The 23,051-nt window shown below is 43.1% G+C and overlaps 1 protein-coding gene and 1 non-coding gene across 3 annotated transcripts in view; both read left to right on the top strand.

Annotated features, from left to right (window-relative positions):
* The window catches only part of TENM4 (teneurin transmembrane protein 4), a 792,376-nt gene that overhangs the window by 26,424 nt on the left and 742,901 nt on the right, over positions 1-23,051 (top strand). The window lies entirely within an intron of this gene.
* Positions 11,363-11,450, top strand: MIR708 (microRNA mir-708). Its single transcript, NR_032725.1, has one exon. It is a non-coding gene; the product is annotated as a microRNA mir-708 (primary transcript).

The raw sequence follows: 23,051 nt of genomic DNA, 5'->3' as shown, positions 1-23,051 counted from the left end.
TTTGAAGTTAGTGCTTTAACAGTGCATGCATATGCGTATGTGTGTGTGTGTGTGTACATGTGTGTATATGTGTACCCGTGTGTGTGAGTGGAGTTGCAGGGCAGGACCAAAGGATCTATTTCCCTTTGAGAGCAAAGTCAAGTTGAATTCTGAGGTATAGAGATAAATTATATGTATCTTGTGTTTCTGTTACTCTTTTTTTTGCTGTTCTTAATATAGGGTATATGAATAAGCTCTATGCAGAGCCACAAGGAATTGATCTTTCTTTTTCTTAAAATATTTGCTGTCTATGACTTACCAGTGTGTGCATGCATATGTGTAGATATATATTTTTCTCCTTTTTTTTTTTTTTGCAGACATGATTCTTTTTTTGTACATACTTTAGCGTGCCACTTCTAAAAGCAAGGACATTCTTCTACATAACCACAATATGATGTTTATATGTTATTAGAAAACTAATAACAATTTACAGTTATCACCTAACTTGTAGTCCATATTCAGATTGCCCCAATTGTTCAAAAATGTTTTTATGGCTTTTTTTTCTCCTCAACTAGGATACAAGCAAGATTTATGTATTACATTTGGTTGGTATGTTGAACCAACATTCCTAATAAGCAGTTTTCATGAGCTAGAATCATCTCCAAATTAGAGTGAAACAACCCTCTCCAGCTGAGGCAGCTGTTAGGGGCTGGCCGTGAAGGTCTCATGGGAACCTTGTGTCTTCTCTCTCATGTCTGCTGACCAATCAGTAGGAGGAGCTGCACTCTTTATGTCAGGATGGTGTGTCCCAGGGAGGCAGGGAAAGGGAAAGGCAGAGCTGCCTAGCTTCTTGCTGGAAAAGGCTATGGAGTCCAAGGAGCTGAAACCTGCAGTCCACAGCCAGCTTCTTAGAAGCAGGGAGTTTTGCCAAAGGAGTTGTGAGCAGCCCGGAGTGGGAGCCTGTAGACACCTTGGGAACTGGGGACAATTGCTGGGGGATTTGGGAATCCTATGTGGTGAAATGAAAGCAGATTTGGAACACAAGGTGCCCAGAATGTGTGTTTTTACTCTGACTTCATTTTCTGATTCTCATTCTATTTTTTGATTATAGCCCTTTGAAAATGAACCTGCCCTTGTGGACATAAAGAAGTGGATTTTTATTTGCAGTAGCCTGATTTGATGGCCCTTAGTTATTACCACATCATTAGGACATGCTGTAACTAATGCTTCACAAAGGTACCCGCCATGGGTGCCTCTAGCACCTGCCCTTGCCTTTGTTATGTAGTGACTCATACCTGTGTCTGCCTTCCTTTCTGGACTGAGTGTTGTCTAGTTCCATTCGTAGTGCTGACACAGTGCCTGGCTGTGGTACAGAGGAGATACTCATGGAATAGGCTGCAGTGATCCAGAGTTGTAAGATAGAATGTTATGGGAACAGATAGGAGAAGAAAAAATAAATGAATGAATGGATGCATGCATGAAAACATGATAATCAGGAATGTTTTCTAAGAGGTTAATAATTGGAAGTTACTGGGAGATGGGATGATGATTTATTTATAAAGTATTTTTATGTCATCGTGCTGTTTTAATCACTTTATAAATAACTCATTTAATTTTCTTACAAACCTAGGAGGTAAGGACTGTTACTTTTCCTACCTCGTGTGTGAGGAAACCAAAGCATAGACAAGTTAGGTGACTTATCCAAGGTCACTGGGTAGTAAATTTGAGCCAGGACTTGATTCCAGATAATTTGGCTCCAGAGTCTACTGTTAGCCACCTCACTATGTATGGAGTGGGGTTGGGTGTTCCAAAGTCAGGAAAATCACTTGGTAACTGGTGGACCCCAATTGTCTTATGAGGGCTGTCACTAATGCTATCCTGGTCTTACAGACAACAGAGGGTCTGTCACCCAGCTGGGCCTTCACGAGGGAGCTGGCTGTCTTTGCCATTCCTGGGGCCTGATGCAAGAAACTCACACTTATTAAATGCCTACCATGTACCAGGCACTTCACATCTCCTAAGCTCCTAGCCTTCACTGTAAGCCCATCAGGCAGGCGTACTATTCCTAGTTTTGAGATGGCCTCAGGAAAGGTCAGAGAAGGCAAATAAGTTGCCCAAAGTCACAGCTCTTTGAATTCCAAAACTCTTAGATACTTCTCTGTCTGTTCACACATATGTGTTAGGACAGGACCATATTCTTGGAAAAAGATGGAGTTGATATCAAGTGATAATAGTGTAATTCCCATTTATAGAAACAATTGTAGGAGGAAGCCATTTCAAAGTGGTCATTTAGTCAGTTAATATTTGTTGAGCTCCAGTCAGGCATAGTTCTAGGTGGCGGGGATGCAGTAGAACCAGTCTCTCTGACCTCGTGGAGAACTAAGAAGAGGAAACAAGTAAGTTCAGAAAGTGATCGGAAAGGAAATTAAACAGTGTGGTATGATGGAGCACTGGGGAGGTGCTGGGGACCTTAGATACCGTCTTAGTTTGGGTTCTTCCTAAAGCCCTGAGAAAAGGATTTGAGTATAAGTAACTTATTTGCAAGGTGATTCCAGGAAGCGTGCTGAGGAAGTGAGGAAGTGAAATGGGAAAGGAAGGGAAGCTAATAGAGCAAACTTGTCCAACCTGCAACCTGCGGGCTCCATGAAGCCCAGGATGGTTTCGAATGCAGCCCAACACAAATTCGTAGACTTTTTAAAAATATTGGCCGGGAGCGGTGGCTCACGCCTGTAATCCCAGCACTTTGGGAGACTGAGGCGGGCAGATCACGAGGTCAGGAGATCGAGACCATCCTGGCTAACATGGTGAAACCCCATCTCTACTAAAAATACAAAAACTAACCAGGCATGCTGGTGGGCACCTGTAGTCCCAGCTACTCGGGAAGCTAAGGCAGGAGAATGGTGTGAACCTGGGAGGCGGAGCTTGCAGTGAGTGGAGATCACACCACTGCACTCCAGCCTGGGCGAAAGAGCAAGACTCCGTCTCAAAAAATAAAATAAAATAAAATAAAAAATAAAAAAAAAATTATGGTTTTTTTTTGCTTTTTTTTTTTTTTTTTTTTTTTTTTTTTTAAGATCATCAACTATCGTTTTAGTGTATTTTATGTGTGGCCCAAGACAATTCTTCTTCCAATGTGGCTCAGGGAAGCCAAAAGATTGGATACCCCTGTAAACAGAGGGTAATTTAATAATTAGGTTACCACTGTGGGCAACTAGAGCTCATTCCTGCTGGGACCCTCAGAGGGACACTGACACACTTGCTGGGCGATTATTCCATTAGGGGCCAAGAAAGCTGGGGTGTGTATCCACCTACAGATGTTCCTCATTGGTTGTGGAACCTCCACCTCCAGAGAGTGCCAAAGCAGAGAAATATGTGTCTGACTTGAGGTAGGAAGCATTTATGGAGTGGAAACAGTCTATGGAGGCTGCAGGTGGGTTGAGGGCATTCGTAGTGTCTGCTACAGTTGGCGTGCATGGTCGGGCAGGCTGCATTTGAGCCGAGACCTGAACGAGAGGGGGCAGCTATGGAGCAGCCAGAATGGTTCCTGGGGGGCCATTCTTCCACCCTCCTTCATGGGAACCTGCAGCTCCAAGAGTTAAAGTCTCATCAGCAAAGGCCCAGCTGGTGAAATTCCCTAACCACGCTGGATTCCTGCCACCTCTTATTCCATTTTGACCCATCTCCACTGGGTCACACAAATATGCCTCACTCTTACAAATTTGCAAATAGCCTTAGAAATGTATCCCTCATCAGATGATTTCAGTCCTGCTCAAGTGCACCAGAATCTACCTTTAAATGCTTTAAACACTCTCAAACAGCTCTAAAATGTGCCCAAGTGTTCCCACCACTCTACCACACAGCTATTTTTAGCTCCAATGCCAATTTCTATTCATTAGTATAATCTGCTTTTTTTTTTTTTTCTGGAAGAGAAGCTCACAACAAAATTTATCTCTACAGCTTATTTTAAAACCACCAACTCTCACGCATGTGCACGTGTGTGTGCGTGCGCGCACACACACACATACACACACACACACACAGGCACACACACACACAATATCCCTCATAGACAACACTTTATAAATCAGGCAAAGGAAGACCAAAAGGAGAACTTAATACTTCTTATTTATTCCATTCAACAGTAAAGTACCTTAAAAAGGCCATGCAATTATATTGTTATGTGATAATTATTAATTCTGCTATGAGCTTCCAGTGAGCCCAGATCCCATCAAGCACCTCTAATTTTGCCTACAAGTCCTTCTGAACCATGTGATGGGTGCTGGGAAAAAAGCCGCCCTTCTCAACTCCTGACATTTGACTTTGACGGGTTTCCACTGCGTATGCCTTCCTTTTTCATCAGCCACCATTTTCTAACATCTTTATGCATAAAAAAGACAAACTTATTGGGATGAAATATCACAAACCCACAAAATGCAATTTTCTTCCTTTCCATCTCCGTAAAGCACGTAGTGGAAAAGTTATTAGACATTTTTCCTAGTGGATTGTTTGTCAATAATATTAACAAAGCCAGTTTGTTGAATACCTGTATATACCAGGTATTTGGGAGATTATTACAGAGATTACATATTCTTATTGACATAATCCTCACAACGATTTTATTCAATAGTGATACTCTCGATAAGTGGCTCTGCCTCTGTGACTTGCACATAAAGCAAATGGAAAAATCAAGGTTCCGACCCAAGTCTGTCTAATTCTAAAGCCCATGAACTCATAACCTGGCATTTCTCTAAGTGTGGTCTCCGGACCAGCAGCCTCAGCTTCACCTGGGAGCTTGTTAGAAATGCAAATCTTGGTCAGCATCTAGTAGAGTTTTTCCTAAGTTTTCCTCTAGGATTTTAACCAAAAATAAAAGAAAAAGAAAGATGGCTGGGTGCAGTGGTTGGCCCGGCATGGTGGCTCATACCTGTCATCCTGGCACTTTGGAAGGCCAAGGTGGGCAGATCACTTGAGGTCAGGAGTTCGAGACCAGCCTGGCCAAAATGATGAAACCCCATCTCTACTAAAAATATAAAAATTAGCTGGGCATGGTGGCGCGGGTGCCTGTAATCCCACCTACTCGGGAGGCTGAGGCAGAAGAATCGCTTGAACCTGGGAGGCAGAGGTTGCAGTGAGCCAAGATCATGCTCCTGCACCCCAGCCTGTAAGACAGAGCAAGACTCTGTCTTAAAAAAAAAAAAAAAAAAGAAAAGAAAAGAAAAGAAAAGAAAAGAAAAGAAAAGAAAAGAAAAAAATGCAAATCTTCAGGTTCCACCCTAGAACTACTGAATGAGAAACCCTGGGGGTGAAGCCCAGCAATTCCTGTTAACCAGCTCTCCAGGTAATTCTTAACAGAGAAAAGTTTGGGAAACAGGATCTTCACCCATTTGTTAACTACTAATAAAAAGTTAAACTAGTGGTTAAACTTTGAAGGAGGTTAAAATTTTCCCCTCTTCTTTGTGAATGTAATTAAAGCGATACAAATTTCAACAAACTTTTATTTTTCTCCTAGAAAGCATGTCTTTTACATTTTGGGAGGTTTTAACTTTCTGTCAGCTATCCCGATTTGTATCTAGGTCTCACTACTTATTAGCAGCAGGATCTTGGGAAAGTTACTTAACCACTGTAAGCCTTGGTTCCAAGTCTGTGTGTTGCAGATGAGCAGGATTCTTGTGAGTATTGAGTCAGGATCTGCAAAAGTGCTTAGCATAATATCAAGCGTATCATAAGTATCTAACAAATATTAGCTGATTATTACTAATTACATGATTGGTTTGCTTGTTAGCTATTATTAGTAACAGTTTCTAAACTGTTTAATGTTTTTAAATTATATCTCTCATTAAGAAGTTCGGCATCAGTTTTATAAAACAGTTTTCTATAACTGGCCTAACTTTTACATCCTGCCATTCTTATGTTTGAATCTTAGCAGTAAGTAGAGTGATCAGAGTAACTGTCTAGAAGTGACCATCAATATTCCCATAAAAATTATTTATGGAAATCTGACACATAGTAGGTACTCATACATGTTCATGGAGCAATGAATTGAGTGAATGATCAGTCCACACTGGCCACTTCTAATCCAAATATTGGCCCCATACACTGACAGGTTGGGGGTCAGGAGTGGGAAACTGTCTCTTGTTCTCTGTTGATGGGCCCAGCACACAGCATAGAGTCTGGCACAGAAGCAGATCATCAATCATTACTTGATGATTAAACCTTTTTGCTTTTCTTTTGATACGGATTTTTTTTTGCTTTTCTTTTGATATGCTTGTTTCCTTAACATTGTCTATCATAATATGCTTTGGGATCTAAAAAGGAAAGATGAAAGTAAATATATATTTCTCTCTCTGTATACTCTGCTGCCCACATTTTTTTTAAATGAAGTTTTTAAAGAGCTATCGAATAAGACTTAGGAGGCAGGAGACCTAGATTCTCCATTCTGCTTTGCTGCCAGGCTTAGATGTGACAAAGGCCTGATGCTTAACTCTTGGGCTCTTTCATTCCTGTGTAAATGGAGAAGGCTGGACTAGATAGGTGTTTTCCACAGGGGACTGGGACCAAATGGTTGTGTGTGTTACCTAAGCACGGTGTTAAGTAACACTGAATCACATGGTGAGAAAGTCTTGTTTCAATTCCTCTTTAATCTTTGTGATTTAGTGGAGGAGAAAGCCTGATTTTGGTGCTAGTAGGTATTTAATACCTCACCAATGCTTGTTCATCTCCCTGTTTAACAGAGACCTGAGTTTGGATGAGGAAGCAACAGTATTCACCTTGTTTTCTTCATCATATTCATTTTTTAACCTTTTTTTTTTCCTATTTATGAAAAGATGGGTTTTTTTTCACTTAAGATAATGAGATACATTTTCCGTTTAAAATAAATTGATTCCAGAAACAAAGAGTCAGTTGAATGTGAAGAAAAAATGCACTAGGTTAATAATAGAGCAGATAGGCTGGGGGTGTGGCAGAAATCCAAAAGATGGAAGGAGCCTCATGCCGCAATGACTGCCAGCAAGTCTCGGATGCTACAGTGTAGGGAGGACAGAACCTTGTCTTTGGTCAAGATTGTATGTCTGCGCAGTCAGGCCAAGAAACATCAGCCCTGGTGCAGTGGTTAAGGCTGGAACCACCAAAGCGAGCCCCCACTCCGACCTGGAGATCACCACAGAGATTCTGTTCCCAGCTCTGGTGCAGGGCCAGATGTATGCATTTGTAGACACCTCCATAGATGGGGCTCTTGCCCATCTGGAGTTCCAGATAAGGACATGCGATTAAGAGCACATCTAGAAGCTAATTTTTTTTCTTTTTTTGGAAATCACAATACAGTCAGAGAAATTAGATGGACAAAAATCTTTACCACATCATTTTTTATATGCATACGTGATTGGAATACACCCACCGGCTCATCATTAAGATAAGAGTTAGTTAAGAAATCCTTGGATAAAATACTGTATATCTATTCAAAATGATATATATGGGGAATTGTAGAGATGTAGAAAAACGTTTATGGTACAATGGAGGGTGGGGGGAATAGTAGACAAAATTGCATCTATAGCTTTATTTCAACTATGTAAAAGACATAGAAACAATTACAAGTAAACATGTTAGAGTGTTACTGGTGTTTATTTCTAGCTAAAGTGATTATGTGTCTGTCTGTCTGTCTTTTTTTTTTTTTTTTTTTTTTTTTTTTTTTTTTTTTTTGAGACAAAGTCTTGCTCTTTCACCCAGGCTGGAGTGCAGTGGCACAATCTCGGCTCACTACAACCTCCACCTCCTGGGTTCACACCATTCTCCTGCCTCAGCCTCCTGAGTAGTTGGGACTACAGGCGCCCACCACCATGCCCAGCTAATTTTTTTATTTTGTATTTTTTGTATTTTTACTAGAGGTGGGATTTCACCGTGTCAGCCAGGATGGGCTCGATCTCCTGACCTTGTGATCTGCCAGCCTCGGCCTCCCAAAGTGCTGGGATTACAGGCATGAGCCGCTGTGCTGGGCTATGGGTTTTTCAAAACATGCTTTTTTTTGCATTCTAAGTCTCCATCTACAACTCTAAATGTTGACTATGCTCTCCTTTTCCTGTTAAATGATGAGCATCAATCAGACCTAATTAAAATCCTGTGTCTGTCCTGACTAATGTGTGACCTTGGAGAAGTCTTTAACTTTGTGATTCTCAGTTTCCCCCACTGAAAATTGGGAAGACTTCCTTTCTCATGGGTTGCTGTGAGCAATAAGTGAGATGATGCACAAGAGACACTTATGAGGGTGCCTAGCTCATAAGTCTCTCAAGGAATAGTACCTGCCATAATAATAATGTTAATAATAATAATAATGTTACTGTTGTTATTGTTTTCCTTGTTATTACCACCAGTGAATTTGGAAGGCATAACAATTTATTAAGCCAAAGAGTCAAGCTGTAAAAATGTAATTCTGAAGTTCCTCCCCTCTGCCTGTTGTATAAACACATGCAGGCATGCAGAGTGACATAAGTGAACAAATGCACACACCCTTCTCTGGTGCTGCACACTCCCTGTGCTGGGAGTTTCCATGTCCACAGATTCAAGAACAAGAGGACCAGCTCTTGTCTACTATTTTGTCTACTATTCCCCCAACCCCTGCCATCTTCTATTGTACCATAAACGTTTCTCTACATCTCTACAATTCCCCATATATATAGCATCTTGAATAGACACACAATATTTTGTCCAGGGATTTCATAACTAACTCTTAATGTTGAGCAGGTGGGTGTGTTCCAATCTCTTTTGTGCATGTAAACACTTTCTGAGGCATCTTTTATCTGTCAGACTGTGCTCAGCACATGAAACATTATTATTTTTTCTTTTTCTAAAAAAATGAGGTAAAATTCACAGAACATAAAGTTAACCACTAGTCATTCTAAAGTGTACAATTGAGTGGTGTTTAAAACATTCACAGTGTTGTGCAACCATCGCCTCTGTGGAGATCCCAGGCATTGCATCACAGCAAAAGGAAACTCTGTACCTATTCAGCAGTCACTCCCCATTTCCCCTTCCCCAATCCCCTGGCAGCCTCTAGTCTACTTTCTCTCTCTGCAACTTTGCTTTTAAATTTCATTGCAGCCACACATAAAATTTGACCCTTATGTTTTCTTAGTTGGTGCTCATTGAGCTTTCCCCTTTGCCATTTGGTTAAAGATCCTGTGAAATGAATAAGTGGACTGAATCCCCACTTCCTTGTTTGGAAATTTTGGGTTCCTTGCAATTGAAACCAAAATGTCTCTGTGAATTCATTTAAAAAGCAGATTTTCTTTTCCACAAAGGATTTGGGACTGTTTGGGGCTTAATCATTATGTTAGGTGATCCAGCTTTAGTCCAGATGAGGACCCTTTGTAAGAAGCTTTGCCGTCAGGGCAGCAGCTTCTGCAGAGGGTCAAGGTCCTTCTGAGCTGGGAGGCTGAAATGGAACACATTTGGCTCTGAGCCAGTGAAGTGCTTTCTTGGGACTGCCCTGCTGTCCAGGAACTGAACCTGGGTTCAAATGCTGACTCTGTCATTCTCTGGACATGTGACCATGGCCAAGCTAATACATGTGATGAGCCTCAGTTTCTGCACCTTTGAAAGGGTGATCATTGTGAGTATTTTGCAGAGGATTAAATGAGATAAGACTGGTGAACCACCCCCACCACCTCCCTCAACCCCCGGATTTTTTGGCCTCATAGCTTTGCTTCTATGCATGAAGTGCTGAATGCCATTTCTGGTGCATGTGGTGCTGACTCAGATGTCTTCATGTGCCAGGCTGGGTACTGACTTTTGGAGTGGATAGTGGATGAGGGAAGACAACTGGGGATGGGAGGAATGGGAGAGTGTGAGTGTCGAGGGGTGGGCCTACCTCTTGGGCACTGGCAATTACATGACAGTGGAACAGCATTGCAATTTAGTTTTGTGTTTTTCATTGTAACCAACTGGCAACAGAACAGTCATGGGAGATGGAAAGGGTATCAAATTTGACTAGTGAGTTGCCCCTTTTGGTCCCTTCCTTAGAATAAGCCTCAGTTTCTTCATCTGCAAAATGGAACTCTCAGTGCCTTCTCTGACTACCTCGCAGAGTTGCTGTGAAGAAAAAGTGAGATAAAAATGTACCTAAAAGCATTTGTAAAATGTAAAGTGCTGTGTAAATGTAACTGGTTATTGTTTCATTTAAAAGACATGGTTTTGTTGATATCTCATGAAAAATAGTGCTAGCCCTCCCATTTAGTCATGGCGATAACCTTTCTGTCATAAATGTACATGGGAGAATCGTTGGTTAGTAGGTGTTTTCCTTTATCCAAGTGGTCTGAGCTGGAAAATATGGAGAATTCCTTCACTAAAGGGCCATATCTTTTGACTCTATTGACAGCATGTCATGTGGAACTCAAAATTACCTTCGTGAATTCAGATAGATTGCATCTATTAGTTGCCTCTTGTCATCACGACCTGCCAGAAGGGAAAATTAAATGTGCCTACAAATATTTCAATATTTATGTTGTGTGAAGGTTTAATATTCATTTGGAGCAGTGAATGGGGAAAGAGAGAAAAAAAAAGTCCACATCCTTCCTTTACTTTGGAAGTTGCTCAGTTCAACAAGAATTCATTGAGTACCTACTACGAGCTAGTGAGTGAATGATATGCTAGGGTCTGCCAAAGAAAGACACCAAATTCTAATATTGACAACTTCACGTTTGCATACTTTGTCAGAAGCCATGGAGAGTCCCAAGGTCAGGAGTCTTTGTTTATTCCTGTGGGGGAACTGATGAAATATGCCCAGAGGTTGGGGAAGAGGGAAGTAGGTGAAGTGGCTGCAGAGGAGAGGTGTTTGTAGTAAAATTGGGGAAGAGAGGAGAGTGGGAGGCGGTGGATCAGACCTCAGAAACATACTCCTACCTGTTAGGATGTGGGTATGTGCTTGCACTTGTGGGTGGGACCAAGAGACAGGAGTCAGTAGCCTGGAGTTATAAAAACCAAAATGCATTGAATAACTGGATGGGAAAGCACACATAAGAAAAGGACTCTAAGCAAGTATATTTTTTCCAGCAATGCAAAAGTGAATTTACAAGAATATTGTTACAGCTGTGAAGGGGCAAACTCTACTAACGGGATAGATGATACATAAAAATAAGTTGTAAAGTTTACATTGTTAATTGAAGAATATGTTGATAATTCGTGTCACTGATATTCAATGTTTTGAATATGTTGTCGTTGTCATTTTTCATTATGTAAAAATATAATAATTTTACAAGTTCACTGGTGACTTCATTCCCCTAACCCTATTTTTTCCCCAATAAGGTCCTAAATTCCTCAAGCCTGACTTCTGCCCCAGGGGTTTTCAGAAACCTAACCCCCATGGTTGGCGAGGGACTGCTGTGTGTGAAATGGTAACTGCCCTCAAGGAGCTTACAATCTAGCTGGGGGTAAATGACTTGCACATGAACACAACTAGACTGTGAGCTTCTAGAGGGCAGGGACCTTACCCTAGTCATCTCTCTTCTCACCCTGCACACCCTCCCTGAGGGATCTCATCCATACCCATGGCGTCAACCACCACCTGAGGACCCTCTAGGCCTGAATTTGTCTCCTGAGTGCCACACCCAGCTCTCCAGCATCTTCAGTGTTCCTCCCTGGGTGGAATGTTCCACAGGCACTGCCAACTCAACCTGCTCACCAAAACCCAGCTTGTCATCTCTCCTTTGGGCCAGCCCTGGCTTCCAGGCTCCTGGACTTGGTCCCCCAGATCAAAGATCCAGGGGTCACTCATCTGGACTGAGCTTGATGGAAAAGTACTTATGTTTCAATGTTAAGTAAAATGGGGAGCCTATCAAATGTATAGACATAATGAACTAATTGATGTTAAGTGCATAGATGGAAAGAGAAATGCTTCAGAATGTATTAGTGGTTGCCTCTAATGGTGAAATAATGATTGATGTTTTCTTTTTCTGACACCTTTGTGCTTTCCAAATCTCCTGCAAAAAGTATTATTACTTTTGTAACCAGCAAAAATGTCTAATAAAAATGATTGACAGGTCTCCATTTGAGTGTCACCTTTTCTGGGAATTATTGTTTATTCCTTTGCGTCTCATAGAGTCTGAGGCTTCAGGGTTAGACAGCCTCAGCACGTGTGCTTGCCCTGTTGGGGAACTTGTTGCACTGTTATTTTTATAAGTCGGCTCTTGCATTAGACTGTGAGCTCCAAGAGGGCAGGAATCATGGTTATTCATCTCTCATTTCTAGTGCCTAGCACAAGGCTTGAACACATAACCGCTCAATACATGCTTGTTCTTTAAAGGAAGAGAGGGAGGGAAGGAGGCTGGGAAACAAAAAGGGGAAGGACACCAGAATTCTCAAATGTTATACCTCCATGGATCCCTTGTATTATTTCCTGTTCCCAAGACCCTTTGTTTATTAAGCTTTTAAATCTACTGTACCACTGATTTTTAACTCAGTAATTTGAATTTTTCTTTCTTTTAGTAATCATAGACCTTATAAATCCCAGTCAGAGCTTCTCAGGGCCAAGTCTGGCATATGTCACCTGCTGCCCCACGTCTGACTTGGGCAGAGCGCCCCCTGCCTGACACCTAGGTCACAGCATGCAGGACCATCTCAAGTTCTCCTCTGGAGCTGTGTGTACCTTCTGGAGCTTTTTTTTAAAGTGGAACAATGGCAAACTGCAATGTTTGTGGGAGGAGGAGAGCAAGGGAACAGGTAACATAAGAAGAGAAGTGACAACTGCAAACTTCAGTTGTGTGTTACCTCTGTGCAGGCACTGTGCTATGCCCCTCAGCCCTCACAGCAGCTCTGTGACACAGGCACTATTACCATCGCCATTTTGTAGGCAAGGAAACTGAGGCTTAAAGATGCACTAGATGAGGAAACTGGAATTTGCACTGATTGCAGAGCTTAAGTCCAGCACTGCATCCCTCTTCTGAAGTTCCAGGAAGAGCACTGAGAGGAGATGGCAAGAGAGATGCTTGTTGGGAGAAAGGAGCAGTGTTTGCAATTTCAGAACCTTGTGTGGGGAGGTGCCAGGAAGAGGAGCTTAGCTGGGAAGGCACAAAGCCCTTCACAAGGTCTGTGACACCCCTGAAGTTGTAGGCAATTTGTTCCAGGTATGTGCATTGTCTGGGAAGGTCTTCAAAGCAGTCTGTGTGGTTTAAAAAAAAAAAAAAAAAATGGTTAAGGAAGCAGACTGTGGAGCAGAAAGTTGCAGTGACTGAATTCTGGCTCCGGGCTGCAAATTTAACCATTGAATATCACCCAACAGAGAAGGATATGGGGATATGATCTTGTTGATAAAGCATCTCCCTCACACAGGACTTGGAGAAATAATCCTGGAGGGTGTGTGTGTGTGTGTGTGTGTGTGTGTGTGTTTATGTGTCTCCCAGGTATTTAGAATCAACTGATTACCAAATCAATCAACAAATATTTATTCTAGCAGAGACTTGATAGCTCTCTGGTTTGTCAGGGTTGTTTAAAGAAGGATTTCTGCCTTGGGTGGGAGTTTGGGCTAATGAGATAATAATAATTACCATTTATTGAGTGCTGGTTGTGTGCCAGCCAACTCTGCTGGGCATTATATATACATGATTCCACTTAATCCTCACAACAACACCGACAAGGAAGGTTTTATAACCAATTCTTTACAGAGAAGGAACTCAGAGGGTTTGAATGTCTTGCCTAAGGTCATAGTAATTCAATCTATGTAAGTAGAGGAGCCAAATTTGACTCTACATCTGTTTCCAAGATTCCACATGTTCCTGTTTCTCTCTCTTTCTTGATGTGAGTGCATGTGTTTCCACCAGAACTAAGATCCATCAAATTATCAAATTAATAAAAAATGTATTCAAGCAAGACTTGATGCCTGTTAATTAGCCAGGCTGTATTATAAGGGAGCTTTGCTTTGAGTAGCATGTTGGACAAGATCACCTCCAAGTTCCTCTCTAATTTTAGGGTCTCCTCTCAAAGTCCAAACAATCAAAGTTTTTGATTTTTATGATTAAAAACTTATTGCCCTCCCACTCCCCAGTTCTTCTTCCTTGGCTATGGTAGCAGGGACCACAATTTTTCTCTGCCTTCCTAACAGATTAGTCCTTGTCCATAAGCATTTCAAATGAGAAGAAAATACCCATGTAAATATGGGAAACAACTACTCATTTCAGCTGATTCTCCTTCCCCAGAGAAGAATATGGAACCAGTAGATTTCTGCTCATTGAAAGAGTTGGAACTCATATTCTGTGCCCGGTGGATTGGCTTGCCTTCAGGAAATTGCTTGCTAATCAGAGTGAGAAATGACACAAAAAATGCTGGGAATCATTTGGGTGGGTGAGATCTGGGGCTGTCTTCATGTTTCTGCCTATGGAAAGTCATAATGAATGGTAGTTACAGTGACATCCCCCTGCTGAATAAATCCTGTTCTTTTGTAATGAAGCATGGCAGCCAGACCTGCTGGGCTAGCACACTTCCCTCTGCACACTATCCTGCTCAGGCCTCTGTGCCTCAGCCGTGCTGTTCCTTCTGCTTGGAATGCCTTCACTGTGTCCACTTAGCCAATTGCTACCTATTCAAGCCTCAGTTCCACTGTCCCCTCGAGAGCAGGCAGCGCTTTCCCATCTGCCCTAGGTCCACTCTACCAGCCTCTACTGGGGCCCCCAGCATACCTTACCTGTCTTCCATCTCCTCAGTTCTAGAACCTAACACACTGTGGCCCTCTTTTTTTTTTTTTTTTTTTTTTAATAGCACTATCTGACTCTCTTCTATTGCAGAGCCAGGTACTCAAAATATATTTATTGAATACAGTTGAATATATTCTGTGATCAGCCCTGATCATGTTCTACTTAAGGTTAAGTTCTATTGGGTCCATACTATTTAGTTGCATAATCCAGGTAGGACAAAAATAAGCCGCTTGTTTGTGCAGCAGTTTCTGTTTACAAGTGTGTTTATATCCCTGTCCCCACTCAGTGAAGAGGAGCTACCACTGTTAGTAATTCCATAATGTGAATGGATGAGAAAAACAAAGCATAGAGAGGTTAGATGGTCTGCCCAGGGTCATGCAGTTTGTAAGTGGCGGTGGCCCACAGCCCAGCTCTCTCTCAGGGCCCTGAGAAGTAAGGTTGGATGAACATTGCTGACTTTCAAAAGCACCCGACCTAACTCTCAGCCAGGTGAGATGCCCCTACCCCTACTTGTCTGCTGCTCCTGAAGATTCACAGGTAAATTGAGCCTCTTATTGGATTCTATTTTGAACTCATGGTGCTGGGGGTTGTCCCAGATTAGGACACATGTGGTGGGGAGTTGCAAAGCATAGGAAAAAGAATAAAAGCACAGAATATGTAGCAACCTTGGGCCACATGCTACATTTTCTACTTTCTGTCTGCACTGGATTCCTTATAATTTGTCTTGCACAAATTGGGATAAGTATAAACAAGCACACAATATGTAAATTGCACGGTAACAGAGTTGGCATTTCCAGACTGTTTTCTTTCTAACTTTCCACTATGCAACCTCTATTTGACAGTATCTGTGGATTGGTTTGCTGATTGCTCACAAGCCCCAGAAGAAGGGAGGGGGAAAAATCATGCAAACTGCCCTAAGTTTTGGGCCACTCAGCAGCCAGCCCTCCCTAAAAATTCTGAGATAAGAGAACCATTGTCAGTAGAAGTATTGTGATCCCCCAGACCTGAGTGGCCTTCCTGGATTTTGCCTTCCTGGCTCACAAAGCCTTCTAACCCTTTGCATTCTCTACTTACTCTTATTCTGTATTTAGTTGCTGGGGTATCCTTCCTTTTTTGACCATGAGTGGCAGTTACCTCTGGCCTGTAAAGGAATTATTCAAATGCCAAAAATTTGGAGACAGCCAGTTAACTTGGGAAGTGGTATCCAGAGAGGAAGCAGGAGTGACACATCTGTGGGTTTCCTGGGTAGCCATGTAGCACATAGTTGGAGGGGGCAGGCTTTGAGTCACTCAGAACTGGATTAGAATTCTGATTCTGTGGCTTACTGGCTTTCCAGTTTTGCTCCAGTTTCTCAGTCCCCTGGGTTTCAGTTTATTTATTTACAAAATGGAGATGTTAATGACAGTAATACCTGTAACTATGGGGCTATGTCGAGGATGAAATAAAATCATGTATAAAAATCAATGAGAACATTGCCTGGTACATAGTGGGCTACCGTGAATTTTCTGTCCCCAGCCATGACTAGCTGGAATGGCCTTTGCCTCCTTAGCTCCTGCTTTTCCCTGCATCTCATCCCTTTGAGTGTTCTGCCCGAACACCTCAAACCAAATTCTGTGACTTCCTCTTCTGAGGCCCAGAGGTCTGCCATCTGACCTATAGAGTCCCTGCACCTGTGTCCTTGACTAGGTTCTGAAGCCCTCTTGACACAGTGCTCAGGAGAAACTCATTCAAAGAGGAAATGAAAAGCAGAGTCCCTTGTATCAATGACAGCGGCCCAGGATCCCTCAACCTTTGCCTTGGCAAACCGACTCAGACAGTATTTTCATTTGATTCTGTCTTTCTTGGCTTTGGTTGTGACTCATAAAGTTATTCAAGTCACTCTATTTTCTCTGCCCCTGAGAGACTAAATGGTCCTATGGAGTGTGAACCAGAGAGGAAAGTGGTCTTGGGAGACCCAGTGGCCACCATGCCTTAAGGTTAGAGGGGAGAACCATGCATGCATCAGGGCTGGGAAGCATATAAAAGAAAGGGAAGCAGACTCTTTGGCTTGGCCACTGGAGGGTTATTGTGCCTCTGGCCATTCCTTTGCCTGCCTCCCAATTAGGGTTGCAATTTTGTTACCTTGCCCTGGGGTGGAAGGGGTCCCTGCAAAGGTGTGAACAGCTGGGCTGCTTTGGAAGCCAGGAAGGCAAAAGTGACCATTTATGTCTGGGGATCACTGGGCTTCTATTAAGGATGGCCCTCTTGTCTCAACTTTTAGGAGGGACTGAACCCTGAATGGCCTAATTTTGTGTGATATTTTTACCTCCTACTTTCTGGGACTTGCAACAATAAAGCAAGCAGCAAACCAATCTATAGCTATCCTTGAACAAGAACTAGATATAAAGCATGATACAAAGAACCATGAGAGATAAGAAGCTAGGATGAGGAAGACACAAATTTAAAAATGCCCAATTAGACCATATAGTGGGGGAAAATATTCAGATTCATGCAGTCAGAGAGGCTGGAATTCTAAGAAGCCATTAGGCTGGTCAGGAAAAGCTTACAGAAGGATCAAACTTTCATCTGAGTCTTAAAAATGTATTGGCCATGAGGTAGTAGAGATGGATGAGAAGCACATAGGCAGGGAGAAGGTCTGAGCAAAGGTGCATCCAGGAAAATAAATGCATGAGGACTTGATGTTTGTTGCACACCTGCTGAGAGCTAGACACTTGGTATGCCTACTAACTATAAACTAAGACTAATATTATTGCCTCCATTTTACAGATGAGTAAACTGAGGCCAAGGAGCTCCAACTAGCTCTTTGGCTGCTCAAGAACAGGGACAAATATGTCTTACTCATCTCTGTATCCTGAGTACAGAGCTTCAGAACAGGCCTCTGGTAAATATTCAAGGATATTAAAGGCCATAAAGCATTTCGAACTCAAAATCCGCCAAGGCCTGTGTTATCCAGTTATTGGAGTGAGTATAAAGTGTTTCTGAAAGAGGAGTGGGCAGTAAATTTCCAGAGAGGGTTGGGAGGAATTCTGAATAAAACCCAAGAGGTGGGACCTGATGCTATACTTACCTTCTGGGAGCCATAGAAAGACCCTGGGCTGAGTAATCCGATGCCTGTGGCCTTTTGGAACTTGGGCGAATTTGTCAACGACACAGAGCTGGTGACCGATTGAGTGGGTCATGTTTTATCCTCTTGCTGCATTTCCTCAGAGCACCCTGTATGCCAGGTCCTCTTCAGGAATGTGTTCCTGGTGGCAAGTTCTTGTCCAAAGTGTCCTCCATTTAGACTGGGAACTCTGTGCAGCCAGGAATGGAGTTCGTGTGGTTCACCCCTGGATCCTCAATGCCTGACCCTGGAATATAGGAGGCACTTAACTATCATCTGGTGTGTCAATTTTAGAAAACGATGCCTGGTACCTACACAGATCATGTCCAGAGGCGTCTTGCTGACAGCAAAGGATTAGAAGGAAAATGGCTGATGTGAAGAGATGGCAGGAGATGCAGGCATTCAGGGAGGAATTGGTTGCTTTTTTTCTCTGTGTTGCAACACTTGGTTCTTCTGTTTGGGCACTTTCTCCCTGTCTTGATTGGTGTATTAGCTTCCCACAGCTGCCATTGCAAACTACCACAAATGGAATGGTTTAAAACAACAGAAATTTATTTTCTCACAGTTCTGGCAGCTAGATGTCTGAAATCCAGGTGATGGCAATGTTGACTCCTTCTTGGTGGATCCAGGGGCAGAATCTGTTCCATGCCTGTCTCTGGTTCTTGGCTTCTGGTGATTGTGTCACTCCTTGGTGCTCCTTGGCTTGCAGCTGAGAAGTCCAGTCTCTGCCTCCGCCCTCACATGGCTGTCTTCCCTCTCTATATCTTCATGTCTTCACAGGGTGGTTTCCCCGCTCTGTGTGCCTGCCTGTGTCTCCTCCTCTTCCTATAAGGGCATCAGTCATACTGGATGAAGGGCCTGCCCTGTTCCAGTAGGACTTCACCTTAACTTACATCTTGATTACATTCGCAAAGACCTTATTTCTAAATAAGTTTGTATCCATAGGTACCAGAAATTAGGAGTTCAATATAGCTTTTGGAGGAACACGATTCAACTCTCAGTAGCTGGTTATCACATATTAGTGTTAAACAAAATAATACTTCTATACGGTGTTTTATGGGTCATGCGACAGTGATGATTGCATTAAATTCTCACACCAACCCTAAGGGTAGCTGGCATAATCAGCCCTATTATAGATGCTGAAACTGAGGTTCAAAAAGCGACTTGCTCAAAATTATACAGTGTAGAAGTGACAGAAGGAGGAGGACCTGAAGCTGGGACTTCCAACTCATATATGGTTCTTTCCCCCAGTGCTTCTGACCTTGGGAGCTGCTGGGATGCTGGGGAAGGGATGCCACCCTCCTCACATCCCCACAGGACTCACAGGATGCTTGAGGAGAACCAGGTGCTCTGTAAATACTTGTTGGCTTGAATTGCATTCAGGAGCTCACCCTCGCTCTGGAGAGAACCTTCAAGGGTAGCAAACAATGACTCTTACTGAACATGTCAGAGAGTGTAAGCCACATTTTGAGAGAACTAGGGTTTAGGGAGTCTGTGGGCATTTCCGCAGGTGAGGTGTTGAATTCACTCTACCTCATTCCAAGTTGCAGGGAGCCGGGGTTCAATTCTCACTTTCTTCCTTTCAGAGAACAAGCCTGAGGCCCCTGCCAAGACTTGTTCTCCCCTCTCGTCTGCTCCCCTCCCTCCTTCAGTGTCACCCTCTTCCTCCAGGCCTGCTCTTACTCTGATGCATCCTCCAACCCCCCACTGCCAGAGCCAGACAGCCATCTGCTTCTCACTCCCTGTGTCTCCGATGGCCCCGGGGCAAAGTCCAGACTCCTGCTGACTGTAGCAGGCACTGCACCCTCTGGCAGCACCACCCATTGGAACACACCCTCACATTTGTGTATGACACAAATTGTGAAACACACCAAGTCCCTTCAGTAAGACTTGGCTCTTCTCTGGTGCCCATATGCATCGTGGAGTGCCCGCCTCTGCTCCTCTGGGCAAGCTCTCTGAAGTCCCTGTTCCCTCAGCCTGCCTTTTTTGCATTTCAATCTCATTTGCCATTGTTAAAATAAAGGAGCTCATGCTGCTATACGAGAGAATCCAGTCTATGAAAAGAAGCCCAAGAAAGAAGTTGAAAAGAGGAGGTGGAACCGTCCCAAAATGACTCTTGCTCAGAAGAAGTGTTGGGTAGCTCAAAAGAAGGCAAGCTTCCTCAGAGCTCAGGAGCGGGCTGCTCAGAGCTACACCAAACAATTTTCTATGATGATTTTTCAGATATAGGCAATAAACTTACAGACAGAAACTAATAAATAAATAAATAAAAATAAAGGAGCTGACCAGAGGGCTGACGCGGTCCCATCACGTTAAGACTTCACAAGTGGGAAACAGCAGGTGTGCTTTTGCCCCTTCTTAGGATATAAGCAGCCACTCTGACAGCCACTGAGGACTGAAGGATGGCTTTGCTGTTGTCCCATTTTGTCTTTAAAAGCATCCTATGAAGGTGTTAGGATTAACTTAGCGTGAAGATGAGGAAATGGAGACCCAGAAAGATGTCTGTCTAGGAACTTGCCCAATGAGTGGAGTTTGAATACTGCCTCCACCAGCTGCCAGTCATGTAGTTTTGGGCAAATTTCCTGATCTCAGAGCCTCTTCTCCTTTAAAAGGAGGATCTCTGAGACTCCTCTTATATTCCACAAAGCTGTTTTGAGGTCTAAACCCAGTAATCTCAGTGCATGTTCTTATCTGGCATACAGTAAGCACTCAGTTAACCGTAGCTGGATTTCAGAGTGGAAAGAAGGGAAAACCATAAGAGAAAAATAGCTACAAGGAAAAGAGGTCAGGAGCCTAGAGGGTGTGGAAGAAGCACGAAAGGGGAGTTATCAGGCACTGTGAGGGGTTTGGGGATGACGCTAGGGCCTGATAGTGCTCGATATTTGGTGTCCGAGGTGGGAGCCAAAATGGATTTCTCACTAAATTCTTAGTTGTGTCTTCACTCCCTCACTGTATGTGGATCACTCTGTCCCTTCAGAATGTTAACATGCTGAGAATATCATGTGTCATTGTGGTCAAACGGAGAGAAAGGGAGAAATAAAGGGTGGGATAGATGACTGAAGCAGCCCAAGAAGGAAAACATGTTTAGGAAGAGCTTAAAGATCTACAACCCTGCATCATGCTTTATAAATCTGGAAGATGACAGTCAGAGGGGCTCTGTAGCTTGCCCAGAGTTGCACAGCAAGTAGATAGCAGAGATCAGGACACCTGTTTCCCAGCACCTGTTTATCCCTGCTGTGTCACAGGGATGCAGGACAGGAGGGGCAGGCCCCAGGCAGCCCAATCTGGGAAGATGGGACCTGTGGTTGATTGTCTGTATCCTGGTTTCCTTGCCCAAAATCTTTGTGATCCAGGAGCACACAAAGAAACAACACATGGGTGCATATTCTCCCTGCAACTTTCCTTTTCTAAAGAGACTTTCACTAGCAAGCAACCTAGCCATCCTGGCTGCTAATGTAGCCTGTCACTTCAATGCCCCAAGGCCATTAGCAATTCACAACGTATCTCCTAATTAGCCAATGAAGTAACTGTTCCATTCCCCTTGCTCCCTCTGCCTCCAAATTCACAATATGCTCTCTCCTGCTCAGCTTCAGCTCATGTCTTCTGTGTCTGCCCAGAACTTCCCTGTGAGCAAACATCATAAGGAAAGGGTTATCTTGGGATGTAAGACAGGGGATTAAGGTTTCCGCTCTGAGACCCAGCTCCGTCTCCAAACCCACCTGCAGAGTTCCTGGGGCTAAGCCACTGTGGATGTTGGCTGTCCTTGACCTCGGAACTGGATTTTTCTGCCTGAGAGCAGACTGATGGACTCTGTGTTGGTTATAAGTAAATGTTTTCTGTAATATCAACTGCATAAAAGAGGAAAGCCAATTTTATTTCTTGGATCCCAATAATATATTGATTTTTTTTCAAAGAGAAATAAAAAGTCATTTGGCTATGCCAAACCAATTTTCTGTATCTTTTGGTGGAAGGGAATAATAGGAGTGCTCATAGCTGTCCCATAGTAATAATAAATGCATGTCCACAGTCCATCATTGAAAGCCCTTGGGGTCAGGCATGTTTTGGAATTTGGTATGTTTTTAGATTTTTGAAAGGAAATATGGTGCATATACTGTATATTATGTGATACGTCTGAGGCTGTGCTTCGTAATCAAAGCCATTAATTTCTCTGCAGCAAAATGTATGATTGTTCACACTAAGTAGGAAAAATAAAGACAGTAAATAGCTTCACATTACTTCATGTCAGGTTTTGCCACCAAATGAGTTATTAAAAAAACCCAACGTTTTGGTTTTAGAATTTTTTGAGTGTCAGGATTGATAAGGGCCTGTGGCTGTCTGATTAATATTTGCTACTTTACTATATAAATTCATAGAGAGATGACGATTGCCTGTGTGAGACTGCATAAATTAATTTGCAGTAGTTCCCAAAGACATGTGGACCTCAGGTACCCTAGGGGAGCCTGGTCCCACTTGGCATCCCACAGGCTAGCACAGATCAGGCCCTGAGGAGGGACCTGAGAAACATTGGGTGAATAAATGCGTCTGCAGGCTCACTGTTGGCACAAGGTCCGTTGGCTCCCAGGAACTGGCCTACTGTTGAAATTACGATGGAAAATAAAAGGAACTATAAAACAATAGCAATAGCTCACCCTTGTAGAACACTTAATATTGCCAGGCATTGTTCCAAATGCCCTACATATTTTAACTCACCAAATTTTCATGACGACACTATCAGGTGGCAACTATTTTTAGAAACGACTCCCCCACATTCACATAGTAAGTGGCAGAGCTGGGCTTGGCACCCTGGCATTTTGGCTTCTGAGTTCACACTTTCAATGACACTGCCTCTTATGTAAAAACCAGGTCCACTCAAGCCAGGCTCAAGCAAACAAGAGTTAGACTGTCAAGAATGAACCTCCCTAATAAAATTATATGCATTATTGAGCACATACTGTGTGCTAGGCTCTACACTCAGCACTTTGTATTATTCTACTTAAGACTTTGATATAAGGTAGAGTTTCATCCCCCACTTCCCAGGTGAAGGACCTGAGGCTCAGCAGTGGAGGACATGTGGAGCAGGATTCAAACTCAGGACACATTGACCTGGAGCCAAAGATCTTGGAGTGAGGTCGCAGATGCTGGCCTCCGGGAGCGCAGGGACTAGTGTGGCATTCTGAGAACAACTGGAGCCAGACCGATCTCTAGGTTACATGCCAGCATGTTGAGGAGGACTAGAAAGACTCTGAATCGGCCTCTTTCCTGACCCTGTGTTCATGGTCAGTTTCACTTTCTCTGTG

The sequence above is a fragment of the Macaca mulatta genome, chromosome 14 (genome assembly GCF_049350105.2).
Source record: "Macaca mulatta isolate MMU2019108-1 chromosome 14, T2T-MMU8v2.0, whole genome shotgun sequence".
Lineage (NCBI taxonomy): Eukaryota > Metazoa > Chordata > Mammalia > Primates > Cercopithecidae > Macaca > Macaca mulatta.
The sequence above is the reverse complement of the archived record's forward strand: the minus strand, read 5'-3'. Positions and strand labels throughout refer to the sequence as shown.